This window comes from Cololabis saira, unplaced genomic scaffold (genome assembly GCF_033807715.1).
Source record: "Cololabis saira isolate AMF1-May2022 unplaced genomic scaffold, fColSai1.1 scf036, whole genome shotgun sequence".
Lineage (NCBI taxonomy): Eukaryota > Metazoa > Chordata > Actinopteri > Beloniformes > Belonidae > Cololabis > Cololabis saira.
Genome location: NW_026906200.1, coordinates 219,857 through 235,581, shown reverse-complemented (window position 1 = coordinate 235,581; position 15,725 = coordinate 219,857). Strand labels below are relative to the sequence as shown.

The 15,725-nt window shown below is 52.9% G+C and overlaps 6 non-coding genes across 6 annotated transcripts; all 6 read right to left on the bottom strand.

Moving 5' to 3' along the window:
* Positions 1 to 1,285: 1,285 nt before the first annotated feature.
* Positions 1,286 to 1,359, bottom strand: trnai-aau (transfer RNA isoleucine (anticodon AAU)). Its single transcript has one exon. It is a non-coding gene; the product is annotated as a tRNA-Ile (tRNA).
* Positions 1,360 to 3,691: 2,332 nt separating this feature from the next.
* trnai-aau (transfer RNA isoleucine (anticodon AAU)) lies at positions 3,692 to 3,765 on the bottom strand. The gene has a single exon. It is a non-coding gene; the product is annotated as a tRNA-Ile (tRNA).
* A 2,333-nt stretch (positions 3,766 to 6,098) lies between these two features.
* trnai-aau (transfer RNA isoleucine (anticodon AAU)) lies at positions 6,099 to 6,172 on the bottom strand. Its single transcript has one exon. It is a non-coding gene; the product is annotated as a tRNA-Ile (tRNA).
* A 2,333-nt stretch (positions 6,173 to 8,505) lies between these two features.
* Positions 8,506 to 8,579, bottom strand: trnai-aau (transfer RNA isoleucine (anticodon AAU)). The gene has a single exon. It is a non-coding gene; the product is annotated as a tRNA-Ile (tRNA).
* Positions 8,580 to 10,912: 2,333 nt separating this feature from the next.
* On the bottom strand, positions 10,913 to 10,986 carry trnai-aau (transfer RNA isoleucine (anticodon AAU)). Its single transcript has one exon. It is a non-coding gene; the product is annotated as a tRNA-Ile (tRNA).
* A 2,333-nt stretch (positions 10,987 to 13,319) lies between these two features.
* Positions 13,320 to 13,393, bottom strand: trnai-aau (transfer RNA isoleucine (anticodon AAU)). The gene has a single exon. It is a non-coding gene; the product is annotated as a tRNA-Ile (tRNA).
* Positions 13,394 to 15,725: the final 2,332 nt, after the last annotated feature.

Sequence of the window (15,725 nt, the reverse complement as noted above, 5' to 3'; positions counted from 1 at the left end):
GCACCTCCGGGGACTGGTGGTGGAAGCTGGGGGTCTGGTGGTTATGCTGCTGGGGACTGGTGGTGATTTTGCTGGGGTCTGGTGGTGGAAGCTCCTGGGGTCTGGTGGTGGAAGCTCCTGGGGTCTGGTGGTGGAAGCTCCTGGGGTCTGGTGGTGGAAGCTCTGGTGGTGGAAGCTCCTGGGGTCTGGTGGTGGAAGCTCCTGGGGTCTGGTGCTGGAAGCTCTGGTGGTGGAAGCTCCTGGGGTCTGGTGCTGGAAGCTCCTGGGGTCTGGTGCTGGAAGCTCTGGTGGTGGAAACTCCTGGGGTCTGGTGGTGATTTTGCTGGGGTATGGTGGTGAATGCTCCTGAGGTCTGGTGGTGGAAGCTCCAGGAGTCTGGTGGTGGAAGCTGGGGGTCGAGCTAGTGGGGTCTGGGGGTGGAAGCTGCTGGGGTCTGGTGGTGGAAGCTTCTGGGGTCTGGTGGTGGAAGCTGGGGGTCGAGCTAGTGGGGGATAACTGTCACAGACCTGGCTGAATCCATTTAGACTCTAGACCCCCTGTTTGGACCCTGACCAGACTTTGGGAACAGTGGGTGGTTCAGCAGAGTGGCGCAGCGGAAGCGTGCTGGGCCCATAACCCAGAGGTCGATGGATCGAAACCATCCTCTGCTAGATACAACTTCAGCTATATTATGAGTCTACTCGGGGACTGGTGGTGGAAGCTGGGGGTCTGGTGGTGGAAGCTCCTGTGTTCTGGTAGTGATTTTTCTGGGGTCTGGTGGTGAATGCTCCTGGGGTCTGGTGCTGGAAGCTCCAGGAGTCTGGTGATGGAAGCTCCTGGGTTCTGGTGGTGGAAGCTGGGGGTCGAGCTAGTGCGGTCTCGGGGTGGAAGCTGGGGGTCGAGCTAGTGGGGTCTGGGGGTGGAAGCTGGGGGTCGAGCTAGTGGGGTCTGGGGGTGGAAGCTGGGTGTCTGGTGGTGGAAGCTGCTGGGGTGCTCCTGGGGTCTGGTGGTAGAGACTTTTTTAAAGCTTGATGATTATACTTCATCACTGAGAGTTATGTGTATTCTCATTTTTTAAATGTTTTTTATGAAAAGTACTTTGATTTGTACATGAGATGTGTAATACAAATAAGCTTTCCTCACTTCATAAACTTAAATTCCTTATGTTTGAGTTATCTTTATTTCCTCTTAGCTTTAAGTCAGGTGATTATCAGACTTGACGAATTATTGTCGCACACCAAAGCTAACAATGGAACATACAATCTTTAGAGTCTGAAGTTTTTAAAGATATGCAGAGTAAGCAGTTTGGCCAGTATGGGGATTGAACCCATGACCTTGGCGTTATTAGCACCACGCTCTGACCTTCTGAGCTAACCGGCCTCAATGCTGGCGGCGTGTGTACTGTCACAGACCTTGCTGAGTCCATTTAGACTCTAGACCCCCTGTTTGGACCCTGACCAGACTTTGGGAACAGTGGGTGGTTCAGCAGAGTGGCGCAGCGGAAGCGTGCTGGGCCCATAACCCAGAGGTCGATGGATCGAAACCATCCTCTGCTAGATACAACTTCAGCTATATTATGAGTCTACTGTGAGATACTACCCTTGTCTCATTTAATAACAAACATAAAGTGATGTCATTATTTGTACAACTCCTCATGACTATGTTAAGAAGTGTTTTGTTTAGTTTCCTGCAAAGTAAACATAGTGGGAAGTGTTTCTTTCCACATCTAATAGTGTACAAACTCAGAATTTCACACAGAGCCTATGAGAAGCATATGAGCGTTTACCATATTTAGTTACAACTACAAAACACTTAACTGACGTTTTATTCTTTATTACTGAACTAAATGTTTGTCCAGATGGAAGCAACAGTATTTGTTTCCTTGCACAAGCTGACCAAAGGTCCTAACAAAAGGTCCTGAAACCAGAACATGAGTGAAAAGCAATATACGCCTGAGCATCTGACAGAGTGCTGTCCATGGTACCAGGAGCGTCTGGGTGTTTAGGGTACCAGGGCCCTGGTCGTCCAAGTAAGCGGGCTGGCTCTTTCACTCCGGTGGCCGGTTGGGGGGGGGGCTTAAGAGCGGGTCCCCGGGTTCGGACGGTGAGCCGGGTCTTTGGGTGGCTCCAGGTGAGCCGGGTTTTTTGGGCAGCGGGACGGTGAGCCGCGAGGCTGAGTGGCTTTCAGCGACGTGCTGCCTGTCAGTTTTTCTCCGGGTTGAAGGTCTTGTTTCGGGCCTGAGGCTAAGTGGCTCCGGACCGGCTGTGGTGTGTTTTTCTCTGGGCCGAGGGGAGGGGTAAGCGGATGTAAGCCCCGCGATTCTCGGCTGGATCTCCGCGGTCTCAGCGCCACGAGAATGCGGATGAAGCTCCCCGATTCTCGGCTCGGCTCGCCACGAGGCTCTGGTCGAGCTGGTCCGGGATTCCACGCACCTCCGGGGACTGGTGGTGGAAGCTGGGGGTCTGGTGGTTATGCTGCTGGGGACTGGTGGTGATTTTGCTGGGGTCTGGTGGTGGAAGCTCCTGGGGTCTGGTGGTGGAAGCTCCTGGGGTCTGGTGGTGGAAGCTCCTGGGGTCTGGTGGTGGAAGCTCTGGTGGTGGAAGCTCCTGGGGTCTGGTGGTGGAAGCTCCTGGGGTCTGGTGCTGGAAGCTCTGGTGGTGGAAGCTCCTGGGGTCTGGTGCTGGAAGCTCCTGGGGTCTGGTGCTGGAAGCTCTGGTGGTGGAAACTCCTGGGGTCTGGTGGTGATTTTGCTGGGGTATGGTGGTGAATGCTCCTGAGGTCTGGTGGTGGAAGCTCCAGGAGTCTGGTGGTGGAAGCTGGGGTCGAGCTAGTGGGGTCTGGGGGTGGAAGCTGCTGGGGTCTGGTGGTGGAAGCTTCTGGGGTCTGGTGGTGGAAGCTGGGGGTCGAGCTAGTGGGGGATAACTGTCACAGACCTGGCTGAATCCATTTAGACTCTAGACCCCCTGTTTGGACCCTGACCAGACTTTGGGAACAGTGGGTGGTTCAGCAGAGTGGCGCAGCGGAAGCGTGCTGGGCCCATAACCCAGAGGTCGATGGATCGAAACCATTATCTGCTAGATACAACTTCAGCTATATTATGAGTCTACTCGGGGACTGGTGGTGGAAGCTGGGGGTCTGGTGGTGGAAGCTCCTGTGTTCTGGTAGTGATTTTTCTGGGGTCTGGTGGTGAATGCTCCTGGGGTCTGGTGCTGGAAGCTCCAGGAGTCTGGTGATGGAAGCTCCTGGGTTCTGGTGGTGGAAGCTGGGGGTCGAGCTAGTGCGGTCTCGGGGTGGAAGCTGGGGGTCGAGCTAGTGGGGTCTGGGGGTGGAAGCTGGGGGTCGAGCTAGTGGGGTCTGGGGGTGGAAGCTGGGTGTCTGGTGGTGGAAGCTGCTGGGGTGCTCCTGGGGTCTGGTGGTAGAGACTTTTTTAAAGCTTGATGATTATACTTCATCACTGAGAGTTATGTGTATTCTCATTTTTTAAATGTTTTTTATGAAAAGTACTTTGATTTGTACATGAGATGTGTAATACAAATAAGCTTTCCTCACTTCATAAACTTAAATTCCTTATGTTTGAGTTATCTTTATTTCCTCTTAGCTTTAAGTCAGGTGATTATCAGACTTGACGAATTATTGTCGCACACCAAAGCTAACAATGGAACATACAATCTTTAGAGTCTGAAGTTTTTAAAGATATGCAGAGTAAGCAGTTTGGCCAGTATGGGGATTGAACCCATGACCTTGGCGTTATTAGCACCACGCTCTGACCTTCTGAGCTAACCGGCCTCAATGCTGGCGGCGTGTGTACTGTCACAGACCTTGCTGAGTCCATTTAGACTCTAGACCCCCTGTTTGGACCCTGACCAGACTTTGGGAACAGTGGGTGGTTCAGCAGAGTGGCGCAGCGGAAGCGTGCTGGGCCCATAACCCAGAGGTCGATGGATCGAAACCATCCTCTGCTAGATACAACTTCAGCTATATTATGAGTCTACTGTGAGATACTACCCTTGTCTCATTTAATAACAAACATAAAGTGATGTCATTATTTGTACAACTCCTCATGACTATGTTAAGAAGTGTTTTGTTTAGTTTCCTGCAAACTAAACATAGTGGGAAGTGTTTCTTTCCACATCTAATAGTGTACAAACTCAGAATTTCACACAGAGCCTATGAGAAGCATATGAGCGTTTACCATATTTAGTTACAACTACAAAACACTTAACTGACGTTTTATTCTTTATTACTGAACTAAATGTTTGTCCAGATGGAAGCAACAGTATTTGTTTCCTTGCACAAGTTGACCAAAGGTCCTAACAAAAGGTCCTGAAACCAGAACATGAGTGAAAAGCAATATACGCCTGAGCATCTGACAGAGTGCTGTCCATGGTACCAGGAGCGTCTGGGTGTTTAGGGTACCAGGGCCCTGGTCGTCCAAGTAAGCGGGCTGGCTCTTTCACTCCGGTGGCCGGTTGGGGGGGGGGCTTAAGAGCGGGTCCCCGGGTTCGGACGGTGAGCCGGGTCTTTGGGTGGCTCCAGGTGAGCCGGGTTTTTTGGGCAGCGGGACGGTGAGCCGCGAGGCTGAGTGGCTTTCAGCGACGTGCTGCCTGTCAGTTTTTCTCCGGGTTGAAGGTCTTGTTTCGGGCCTGAGGCTAAGTGGCTCCGGACCGGCTGTGGTGTGTTTTTCTCTGGGCCGAGGGGAGGGGTAAGCGGATGTAAGCCCCGCGATTCTCGGCTGGATCTCCGCGGTCTCAGCGCCACGAGAATGCGGATGAAGCCCCCCGATTCTCGGCTCGGCTCGCCACGAGGCTCTGGTCGAGCTGGTCCGGGATTCCACGCACCTCCGGGGACTGGTGGTGGAAGCTGGGGGTCTGGTGGTTATGCTGCTGGGGACTGGTGGTGATTTTGCTGGGGTCTGGTGGTGGAAGCTCCTGGGGTCTGGTGGTGGAAGCTCCTGGGGTCTGGTGGTGGAAGCTCCTGGGGTCTGGTGGTGGAAGCTCTGGTGGTGGAAGCTCCTGGGGTCTGGTGGTGGAAGCTCCTGGGGTCTGGTGCTGGAAGCTCTGGTGGTGGAAGCTCCTGGGGTCTGGTGCTGGAAGCTCCTGGGGTCTGGTGCTGGAAGCTCTGGTGGTGGAAACTCCTGGGGTCTGGTGGTGATTTTGCTGGGGTATGGTGGTGAATGCTCCTGAGGTCTGGTGGTGGAAGCTCCAGGAGTCTGGTGGTGGAAGCTGGGGGTCGAGCTAGTGGGGTCTGGGGGTGGAAGCTGCTGGGGTCTGGTGGTGGAAGCTTCTGGGGTCTGGTGGTGGAAGCTGGGGGTCGAGCTAGTGGGGGATAACTGTCACAGACCTGGCTGAATCCATTTAGACTCTAGACCCCCTGTTTGGACCCTGACCAGACTTTGGGAACAGTGGGTGGTTCAGCAGAGTGGCGCAGCGGAAGCGTGCTGGGCCCATAACCCAGAGGTCGATGGATCGAAACCATCCTCTGCTAGATACAACTTCAGCTATATTATGAGTCTACTCGGGGACTGGTGGTGGAAGCTGGGGGTCTGGTGGTGGAAGCTCCTGTGTTCTGGTAGTGATTTTTCTGGGGTCTGGTGGTGAATGCTCCTGGGGTCTGGTGCTGGAAGCTCCAGGAGTCTGGTGATGGAAGCTCCTGGGTTCTGGTGGTGGAAGCTGGGGGTCGAGCTAGTGCGGTCTCGGGGTGGAAGCTGGGGGTCGAGCTAGTGGGGTCTGGGGGTGGAAGCTGGGGGTCGAGCTAGTGGGGTCTGGGGGTGGAAGCTGGGTGTCTGGTGGTGGAAGCTGCTGGGGTGCTCCTGGGGTCTGGTGGTAGAGACTTTTTTAAAGCTTGATGATTATACTTCATCACTGAGAGTTATGTGTATTCTCATTTTTTAAATGTTTTTTATGAAAAGTACTTTGATTTGTACATGAGATGTGTAATACAAATAAGCTTTCCTCACTTCATAAACTTAAATTCCTTATGTTTGAGTTATCTTTATTTCCTCTTAGCTTTAAGTCAGGTGATTATCAGACTTGACGAATTATTGTCGCACACCAAAGCTAACAATGGAACATACAATCTTTAGAGTCTGAAGTTTTTAAAGATATGCAGAGTAAGCAGTTTGGCCAGTATGGGGATTGAACCCATGACCTTGGCGTTATTAGCACCACGCTCTGACCTTCTGAGCTAACCGGCCTCAATGCTGGCGGCGTGTGTACTGTCACAGACCTTGCTGAGTCCATTTAGACTCTAGACCCCCTGTTTGGACCCTGACCAGACTTTGGGAACAGTGGGTGGTTCAGCAGAGTGGCGCAGCGGAAGCGTGCTGGGCCCATAACCCAGAGGTCGATGGATCGAAACCATCCTCTGCTAGATACAACTTCAGCTATATTATGAGTCTACTGTGAGATACTACCCTTGTCTCATTTAATAACAAACATAAAGTGATGTCATTATTTGTACAACTCCTCATGACTATGTTAAGAAGTGTTTTGTTTAGTTTCCTGCAAAGTAAACATAGTGGGAAGTGTTTCTTTCCACATCTAATAGTGTACAAACTCAGAATTTCACACAGAGCCTATGAGAAGCATATGAGCGTTTACCATATTTAGTTACAACTACAAAACACTTAACTGACGTTTTATTCTTTATTACTGAACTAAATGTTTGTCCAGATGGAAGCAACAGTATTTGTTTCCTTGCACAAGCTGACCAAAGGTCCTAACAAAAGGTCCTGAAACCAGAACATGAGTGAAAAGCAATATACGCCTGAGCATCTGACAGAGTGCTGTCCATGGTACCAGGAGCGTCTGGGTGTTTAGGGTACCAGGGCCCTGGTCGTCCAAGTAAGCGGGCTGGCTCTTTCACTCCGGTGGCCGGTTGGGGGGGGGGCTTAAGAGCGGGTCCCCGGGTTCGGACGGTGAGCTGGGTCTTTGGGTGGCTCCAGGTGAGCCGGGTTTTTTGGGCAGCGGGACGGTGAGCCGCGAGGCTGAGTGGCTTTCAGCGACGTGCTGCCTGTCAGTTTTTCTCCGGGTTGAAGGTCTTGTTTCGGGCCTGAGGCTAAGTGGCTCCGGACCGGCTGTGGTGTGTTTTTCTCTGGGCCGAGGGGAGGGGTAAGCGGATGTAAGCCCCGCGATTCTCGGCTGGATCTCCGCGGTCTCAGCGCCACGAGAATGCGGATGAAGCCCCCCGATTCTCGGCTCGGCTCGCCACGAGGCTCTGGTCGAGCTGGTCCGGGATTCCACGCACCTCCGGGGACTGGTGGTGGAAGCTGGGGGTCTGGTGGTTATGCTGCTGGGGACTGGTGGTGATTTTGCTGGGGTCTGGTGGTGGAAGCTCCTGGGGTCTGGTGGTGGAAGCTCCTGGGGTCTGGTGGTGGAAGCTCCTGGGGTCTGGTGGTGGAAGCTCTGGTGGTGGAAGCTCCTGGGGTCTGGTGGTGGAAGCTCCTGGGGTCTGGTGCTGGAAGCTCTGGTGGTGGAAGCTCCTGGGGTCTGGTGCTGGAAGCTCCTGGGGTCTGGTGCTGGAAGCTCTGGTGGTGGAAACTCCTGGGGTCTGGTGGTGATTTTGCTGGGGTATGGTGGTGAATGCTCCTGAGGTCTGGTGGTGGAAGCTCCAGGAGTCTGGTGGTGGAAGCTGGGGGTCGAGCTAGTGGGGTCTGGGGGTGGAAGCTGCTGGGGTCTGGTGGTGGAAGCTTCTGGGGTCTGGTGGTGGAAGCTGGGGGTCGAGCTAGTGGGGGATAACTGTCACAGACCTGGCTGAATCCATTTAGACTCTAGACCCCCTGTTTGGACCCTGACCAGACTTTGGGAACAGTGGGTGGTTCAGCAGAGTGGCGCAGCGGAAGCGTGCTGGGCCCATAACCCAGAGGTCGATGGATCGAAACCATCCTCTGCTAGATACAACTTCAGCTATATTATGAGTCTACTCGGGGACTGGTGGTGGAAGCTGGGGGTCTGGTGGTGGAAGCTCCTGTGTTCTGGTAGTGATTTTTCTGGGGTCTGGTGGTGAATGCTCCTGGGGTCTGGTGCTGGAAGCTCCAGGAGTCTGGTGATGGAAGCTCCTGGGTTCTGGTGGTGGAAGCTGGGGGTCGAGCTAGTGCGGTCTCGGGGTGGAAGCTGGGGGTCGAGCTAGTGGGGTCTGGGGGTGGAAGCTGGGGGTCGAGCTAGTGGGGTCTGGGGGTGGAAGCTGGGTGTCTGGTGGTGGAAGCTGCTGGGGTGCTCCTGGGGTCTGGTGGTAGAGACTTTTTTAAAGCTTGATGATTATACTTCATCACTGAGAGTTATGTGTATTCTCATTTTTTAAATGTTTTTTATGAAAAGTACTTTGATTTGTACATGAGATGTGTAATACAAATAAGCTTTCCTCACTTCATAAACTTAAATTCCTTATGTTTGAGTTATCTTTATTTCCTCTTAGCTTTAAGTCAGGTGATTATCAGACTTGACGAATTATTGTCGCACACCAAAGCTAACAATGGAACATACAATCTTTAGAGTCTGAAGTTTTTAAAGATATGCAGAGTAAGCAGTTTGGCCAGTATGGGGATTGAACCCATGACCTTGGCGTTATTAGCACCACGCTCTGACCTTCTGAGCTAACCGGCCTCAATGCTGGCGGCGTGTGTACTGTCACAGACCTTGCTGAGTCCATTTAGACTCTAGACCCCCTGTTTGGACCCTGACCAGACTTTGGGAACAGTGGGTGGTTCAGCAGAGTGGCGCAGCGGAAGCGTGCTGGGCCCATAACCCAGAGGTCGATGGATCGAAACCATCCTCTGCTAGATACAACTTCAGCTATATTATGAGTCTACTGTGAGATACTACCCTTGTCTCATTTAATAACAAACATAAAGTGATGTCATTATTTGTACAACTCCTCATGACTATGTTAAGAAGTGTTTTGTTTAGTTTCCTGCAAAGTAAACATAGTGGGAAGTGTTTCTTTCCACATCTAATAGTGTACAAACTCAGAATTTCACACAGAGCCTATGAGAAGCATATGAGCGTTTACCATATTTAGTTACAACTACAAAACACTTAACTGACGTTTTATTCTTTATTACTGAACTAAATGTTTGTCCAGATGGAAGCAACAGTATTTGTTTCCTTGCACAAGCTGACCAAAGGTCCTAACAAAAGGTCCTGAAACCAGAACATGAGTGAAAAGCAATATACGCCTGAGCATCTGACAGAGTGCTGTCCATGGTACCAGGAGCGTCTGGGTGTTTAGGGTACCAGGGCCCTGGTCGTCCAAGTAAGCGGGCTGGCTCTTTCACTCCGGTGGCCGGTTGGGGGGGGGGCTTAAGAGCGGGTCCCCGGGTTCGGACGGTGAGCCGGGTCTTTGGGTGGCTCCAGGTGAGCCGGGTTTTTTGGGCAGCGGGACGGTGAGCCGCGAGGCTGAGTGGCTTTCAGCGACGTGCTGCCTGTCAGTTTTTCTCCGGGTTGAAGGTCTTGTTTCGGGCCTGAGGCTAAGTGGCTCCGGACCGGCTGTGGTGTGTTTTTCTCTGGGCCGAGGGGAGGGGTAAGCGGATGTAAGCCCCGCGATTCTCGGCTGGATCTCCGCGGTCTCAGCGCCACCAGAATGCGGATGAAGCCCCCCGATTCTCGGCTCGGCTCGCCACGAGGCTCTGGTCGAGCTGGTCCGGGATTCCACGCACCTCCGGGGACTGGTGGTGGAAGCTGGGGGTCTGGTGGTTATGCTGCTGGGGACTGGTGGTGATTTTGCTGGGGTCTGGTGGTGGAAGCTCCTGGGGTCTGGTGGTGGAAGCTCCTGGGGTCTGGTGGTGGAAGCTCCTGGGGTCTGGTGGTGGAAGCTCTGGTGGTGGAAGCTCCTGGGGTCTGGTGGTGGAAGCTCCTGGGGTCTGGTGCTGGAAGCTCTGGTGGTGGAAGCTCCTGGGGTCTGGTGCTGGAAGCTCCTGGGGTCTGGTGCTGGAAGCTCTGGTGGTGGAAACTCCTGGGGTCTGGTGGTGATTTTGCTGGGGTATGGTGGTGAATGCTCCTGAGGTCTGGTGGTGGAAGCTCCAGGAGTCTGGTGGTGGAAGCTGGGGGTCGAGCTAGTGGGGTCTGGGGGTGGAAGCTGCTGGGGTCTGGTGGTGGAAGCTTCTGGGGTCTGGTGGTGGAAGCTGGGGGTCGAGCTAGTGGGGGATAACTGTCACAGACCTGGCTGAATCCATTTAGACTCTAGACCCCCTGTTTGGACCCTGACCAGACTTTGGGAACAGTGGGTGGTTCAGCAGAGTGGCGCAGCGGAAGCGTGCTGGGCCCATAACCCAGAGGTCGATGGATCGAAACCATCCTCTGCTAGATACAACTTCAGCTATATTATGAGTCTACTCGGGGACTGGTGGTGGAAGCTGGGGGTCTGGTGGTGGAAGCTCCTGTGTTCTGGTAGTGATTTTTCTGGGGTCTGGTGGTGAATGCTCCTGGGGTCTGGTGCTGGAAGCTCCAGGAGTCTGGTGATGGAAGCTCCTGGGTTCTGGTGGTGGAAGCTGGGGGTCGAGCTAGTGCGGTCTCGGGGTGGAAGCTGGGGGTCGAGCTAGTGGGGTCTGGGGGTGGAAGCTGGGGGTCGAGCTAGTGGGGTCTGGGGGTGGAAGCTGGGTGTCTGGTGGTGGAAGCTGCTGGGGTGCTCCTGGGGTCTGGTGGTAGAGACTTTTTTAAAGCTCGATGATTATACTTCATCACTGAGAGTTATGTGTATTCTCATTTTTTAAATGTTTTTTATGAAAAGTACTTTGATTTGTACATGAGATGTGTAATACAAATAAGCTTTCCTCACTTCATAAACTTAAATTCCTTATGTTTGAGTTATCTTTATTTCCTCTTAGCTTTAAGTCAGGTGATTATCAGACTTGACGAATTATTGTCGCACACCAAAGCTAACAATGGAACATACAATCTTTAGAGTCTGAAGTTTTTAAAGATATGCAGAGTAAGCAGTTTGGCCAGTATGGGGATTGAACCCATGACCTTGGCGTTATTAGCACCACGCTCTGACCTTCTGAGCTAACCGGCCTCAATGCTGGCGGCGTGTGTACTGTCACAGACCTTGCTGAGTCCATTTAGACTCTAGACCCCCTGTTTGGACCCTGACCAGACTTTGGGAACAGTGGGTGGTTCAGCAGAGTGGCGCAGCGGAAGCGTGCTGGGCCCATAACCCAGAGGTCGATGGATCGAAACCATCCTCTGCTAGATACAACTTCAGCTATATTATGAGTCTACTGTGAGATACTACCCTTGTCTCATTTAATAACAAACATAAAGTGATGTCATTATTTGTACAACTCCTCATGACTATGTTAAGAAGTGTTTTGTTTAGTTTCCTGCAAAGTAAACATAGTGGGAAGTGTTTCTTTCCACATCTAATAGTGTACAAACTCAGAATTTCACACAGAGCCTATGAGAAGCATATGAGCGTTTACCATATTTAGTTACAACTACAAAACACTTAACTGACGTTTTATTCTTTATTACTGAACTAAATGTTTGTCCAGATGGAAGCAACAGTATTTGTTTCCTTGCACAAGCTGACCAAAGGTCCTAACAAAAGGTCCTGAAACCAGAACATGAGTGAAAAGCAATATACGCCTGAGCATCTGACAGAGTGCTGTCCATGGTACCAGGAGCGTCTGGGTGTTTAGGGTACCAGGGCCCTGGTCGTCCAAGTAAGCGGGCTGGCTCTTTCACTCCGGTGGCCGGTTGGGGGGGGGGCTTAAGAGCGGGTCCCCGGGTTCGGACGGTGAGCCGGGTCTTTGGGTGGCTCCAGGTGAGCCGGGTTTTTTGGGCAGCGGGACGGTGAGCCGCGAGGCTGAGTGGCTTTCAGCGACGTGCTGCCTGTCAGTTTTTCTCCGGGTTGAAGGTCTTGTTTCGGGCCTGAGGCTAAGTGGCTCCGGACCGGCTGTGGTGTGTTTTTCTCTGGGCCGAGGGGAGGGGTAAGCGGATGTAAGCCCCGCGATTCTCGGCTGGATCTCCGCGGTCTCAGCGCCACCAGAATGCGGATGAAGCCCCCCGATTCTCGGCTCGGCTCGCCACGAGGCTCTGGTCGAGCTGGTCCGGGATTCCACGCACCTCCGGGGACTGGTGGTGGAAGCTGGGGGTCTGGTGGTTATGCTGCTGGGGACTGGTGGTGATTTTGCTGGGGTCTGGTGGTGGAAGCTCCTGGGGTCTGGTGGTGGAAGCTCCTGGGGTCTGGTGGTGGAAGCTCCTGGGGTCTGGTGGTGGAAGCTCTGGTGGTGGAAGCTCCTGGGGTCTGGTGGTGGAAGCTCCTGGGGTCTGGTGCTGGAAGCTCTGGTGGTGGAAGCTCCTGGGGTCTGGTGCTGGAAGCTCCTGGGGTCTGGTGCTGGAAGCTCTGGTGGTGGAAACTCCTGGGGTCTGGTGGTGATTTTGCTGGGGTATGGTGGTGAATGCTCCTGAGGTCTGGTGGTGGAAGCTCCAGGAGTCTGGTGGTGGAAGCTGGGGGTCGAGCTAGTGGGGTCTGGGGGTGGAAGCTGCTGGGGTCTGGTGGTGGAAGCTTCTGGGGTCTGGTGGTGGAAGCTGGGGGTCGAGCTAGTGGGGGATAACTGTCACAGACCTGGCTGAATCCATTTAGACTCTAGACCCCCTGTTTGGACCCTGACCAGACTTTGGGAACAGTGGGTGGTTCAGCAGAGTGGCGCAGCGGAAGCGTGCTGGGCCCATAACCCAGAGGTCGATGGATCGAAACCATCCTCTGCTAGATACAACTTCAGCTATATTATGAGTCTACTCGGGGACTGGTGGTGGAAGCTGGGGGTCTGGTGGTGGAAGCTCCTGTGTTCTGGTAGTGATTTTTCTGGGGTCTGGTGGTGAATGCTCCTGGGGTCTGGTGCTGGAAGCTCCAGGAGTCTGGTGATGGAAGCTCCTGGGTTCTGGTGGTGGAAGCTGGGGGTCGAGCTAGTGCGGTCTCGGGGTGGAAGCTGGGGGTCGAGCTAGTGGGGTCTGGGGGTGGAAGCTGGGGGTCGAGCTAGTGGGGTCTGGGGGTGGAAGCTGGGTGTCTGGTGGTGGAAGCTGCTGGGGTGCTCCTGGGGTCTGGTGGTAGAGACTTTTTTAAAGCTTGATGATTATACTTCATCACTGAGAGTTATGTGTATTCTCATTTTTTAAATGTTTTTTATGAAAAGTACTTTGATTTGTACATGAGATGTGTAATACAAATAAGCTTTCCTCACTTCATAAACTTAAATTCCTTATGTTTGAGTTATCTTTATTTCCTCTTAGCTTTAAGTCAGGTGATTATCAGACTTGACGAATTATTGTCGCACACCAAAGCTAACAATGGAACATACAATCTTTAGAGTCTGAAGTTTTTAAAGATATGCAGAGTAAGCAGTTTGGCCAGTATGGGGATTGAACCCATGACCTTGGCGTTATTAGCACCACGCTCTGACCTTCTGAGCTAACCGGCCTCAATGCTGGCGGCGTGTGTACTGTCACAGACCTTGCTGAGTCCATTTAGACTCTAGACCCCCTGTTTGGACCCTGACCAGACTTTGGGAACAGTGGGTGGTTCAGCAGAGTGGCGCAGCGGAAGCGTGCTGGGCCCATAACCCAGAGGTCGATGGATCGAAACCATCCTCTGCTAGATACAACTTCAGCTATATTATGAGTCTACTGTGAGATACTACCCTTGTCTCATTTAATAACAAACATAAAGTGATGTCATTATTTGTACAACTCCTCATGACTATGTTAAGAAGTGTTTTGTTTAGTTTCCTGCAAAGTAAACATAGTGGGAAGTGTTTCTTTCCACATCTAATAGTGTACAAACTCAGAATTTCACACAGAGCCTATGAGAAGCATATGAGCGTTTACCATATTTAGTTACAACTACAAAACACTTAACTGACGTTTTATTCTTTATTACTGAACTAAATGTTTGTCCAGATGGAAGCAACAGTATTTGTTTCCTTGCACAAGCTGACCAAAGGTCCTAACAAAAGGTCCTGAAACCAGAACATGAGTGAAAAGCAATATACGCCTGAGCATCTGACAGAGTGCTGTCCATGGTACCAGGAGCGTCTGGGTGTTTAGGGTACCAGGGCCCTGGTCGTCCAAGTAAGCGGGCTGGCTCTTTCACTCCGGTGGCCGGTTGGGGGGGGGGCTTAAGAGCGGGTCCCCGGGTTCGGACGGTGAGCCGGGTCTTTGGGTGGCTCCAGGTGAGCCGGGTTTTTTGGGCAGCGGGACGGTGAGCCGCGAGGCTGAGTGGCTTTCAGCGACGTGCTGCCTGTCAGTTTTTCTCCGGGTTGAAGGTCTTGTTTCGGGCCTGAGGCTAAGTGGCTCCGGACCGGCTGTGGTGTGTTTTTCTCTGGGCCGAGGGGAGGGGTAAGCGGATGTAAGCCCCGCGATTCTCGGCTGGATCTCCGCGGTCTCAGCGCCACGAGAATGCGGATGAAGCCCCCCGATTCTCGGCTCGGCTCGCCACGAGGCTCTGGTCGAGCTGGTCCGGGATTCCACGCACCTCCGGGGACTGGTGGTGGAAGCTGGGGGTCTGGTGGTTATGCTGCTGGGGACTGGTGGTGATTTTGCTGGGGTCTGGTGGTGGAAGCTCCTGGGGTCTGGTGGTGGAAGCTCCTGGGGTCTGGTGGTGGAAGCTCCTGGGGTCTGGTGGTGGAAGCTCTGGTGGTGGAAGCTCCTGGGGTCTGGTGGTGGAAGCTCCTGGGGTCTGGTGCTGGAAGCTCTGGTGGTGGAAGCTCCTGGGGTCTGGTGCTGGAAGCTCCTGGGGTCTGGTGCTGGAAGCTCTGGTGGTGGAAACTCCTGGGGTCTGGTGGTGATTTTGCTGGGGTATGGTGGTGAATGCTCCTGAGGTCTGGTGGTGGAAGCTCCAGGAGTCTGGTGGTGGAAGCTGGGGGTCGAGCTAGTGGGGTCTGGGGGTGGAAGCTGCTGGGGTCTGGTGGTGGAAGCTTCTGGGGTCTGGTGGTGGAAGCTGGGGGTCGAGCTAGTGGGGGATAACTGTCACAGACCTGGCTGAATCCATTTAGACTCTAGACCCCCTGTTTGGACCCTGACCAGACTTTGGGAACAGTGGGTGGTTCAGCAGAGTGGCGCAGCGGAAGCGTGCTGGGCCCATAACCCAGAGGTCGATGGATCGAAACCATCCTCTGCTAGATACAACTTCAGCTATATTATGAGTCTACTCGGGGACTGGTGGTGGAAGCTGGGGGTCTGGTGGTGGAAGCTCCTGTGTTCTGGTAGTGATTTTTCTGGGGTCTGGTGGTGAATGCTCCTGGGGTCTGGTGCTGGAAGCTCCAGGAGTCTGGTGATGGAAGCTCCTGGGTTCTGGTGGTGGAAGCTGGGGGTCGAGCTAGTGCGGTCTCGGGGTGGAAGCTGGGGGTCGAGCTAGTGGGGTCTGGGGGTGGAAGCTGGGGGTCGAGCTAGTGGGGTCTGGGGGTGGAAGCTGGGTGTCTGGTGGTGGAAGCTGCTGGGGTGCTCCTGGGGTCTGGTGGTAGAGACTTTTTTAAAGCTTGATGATTATACTTCATCACTGAGAGTTATGTGTATTCTCATTTTTTAAATGTTTTTTATGAAAAGTACTTTGATTTGTACATGAGATGTGTAATACAAATAAGCTTTCCTCACTTCATAAACTTAAATTCCTTATGTTTGAGTTATCTTTATTTCCTCTTAGCTTTAAGTCAGGTGATTATCAGACTTGACGAATTATTGTCGCACACCAAAGCTAACAATGGAACATACAATCTTTAGAGTCTGAAGTTTTTAAAGATATGCAGAGTAAGCAGT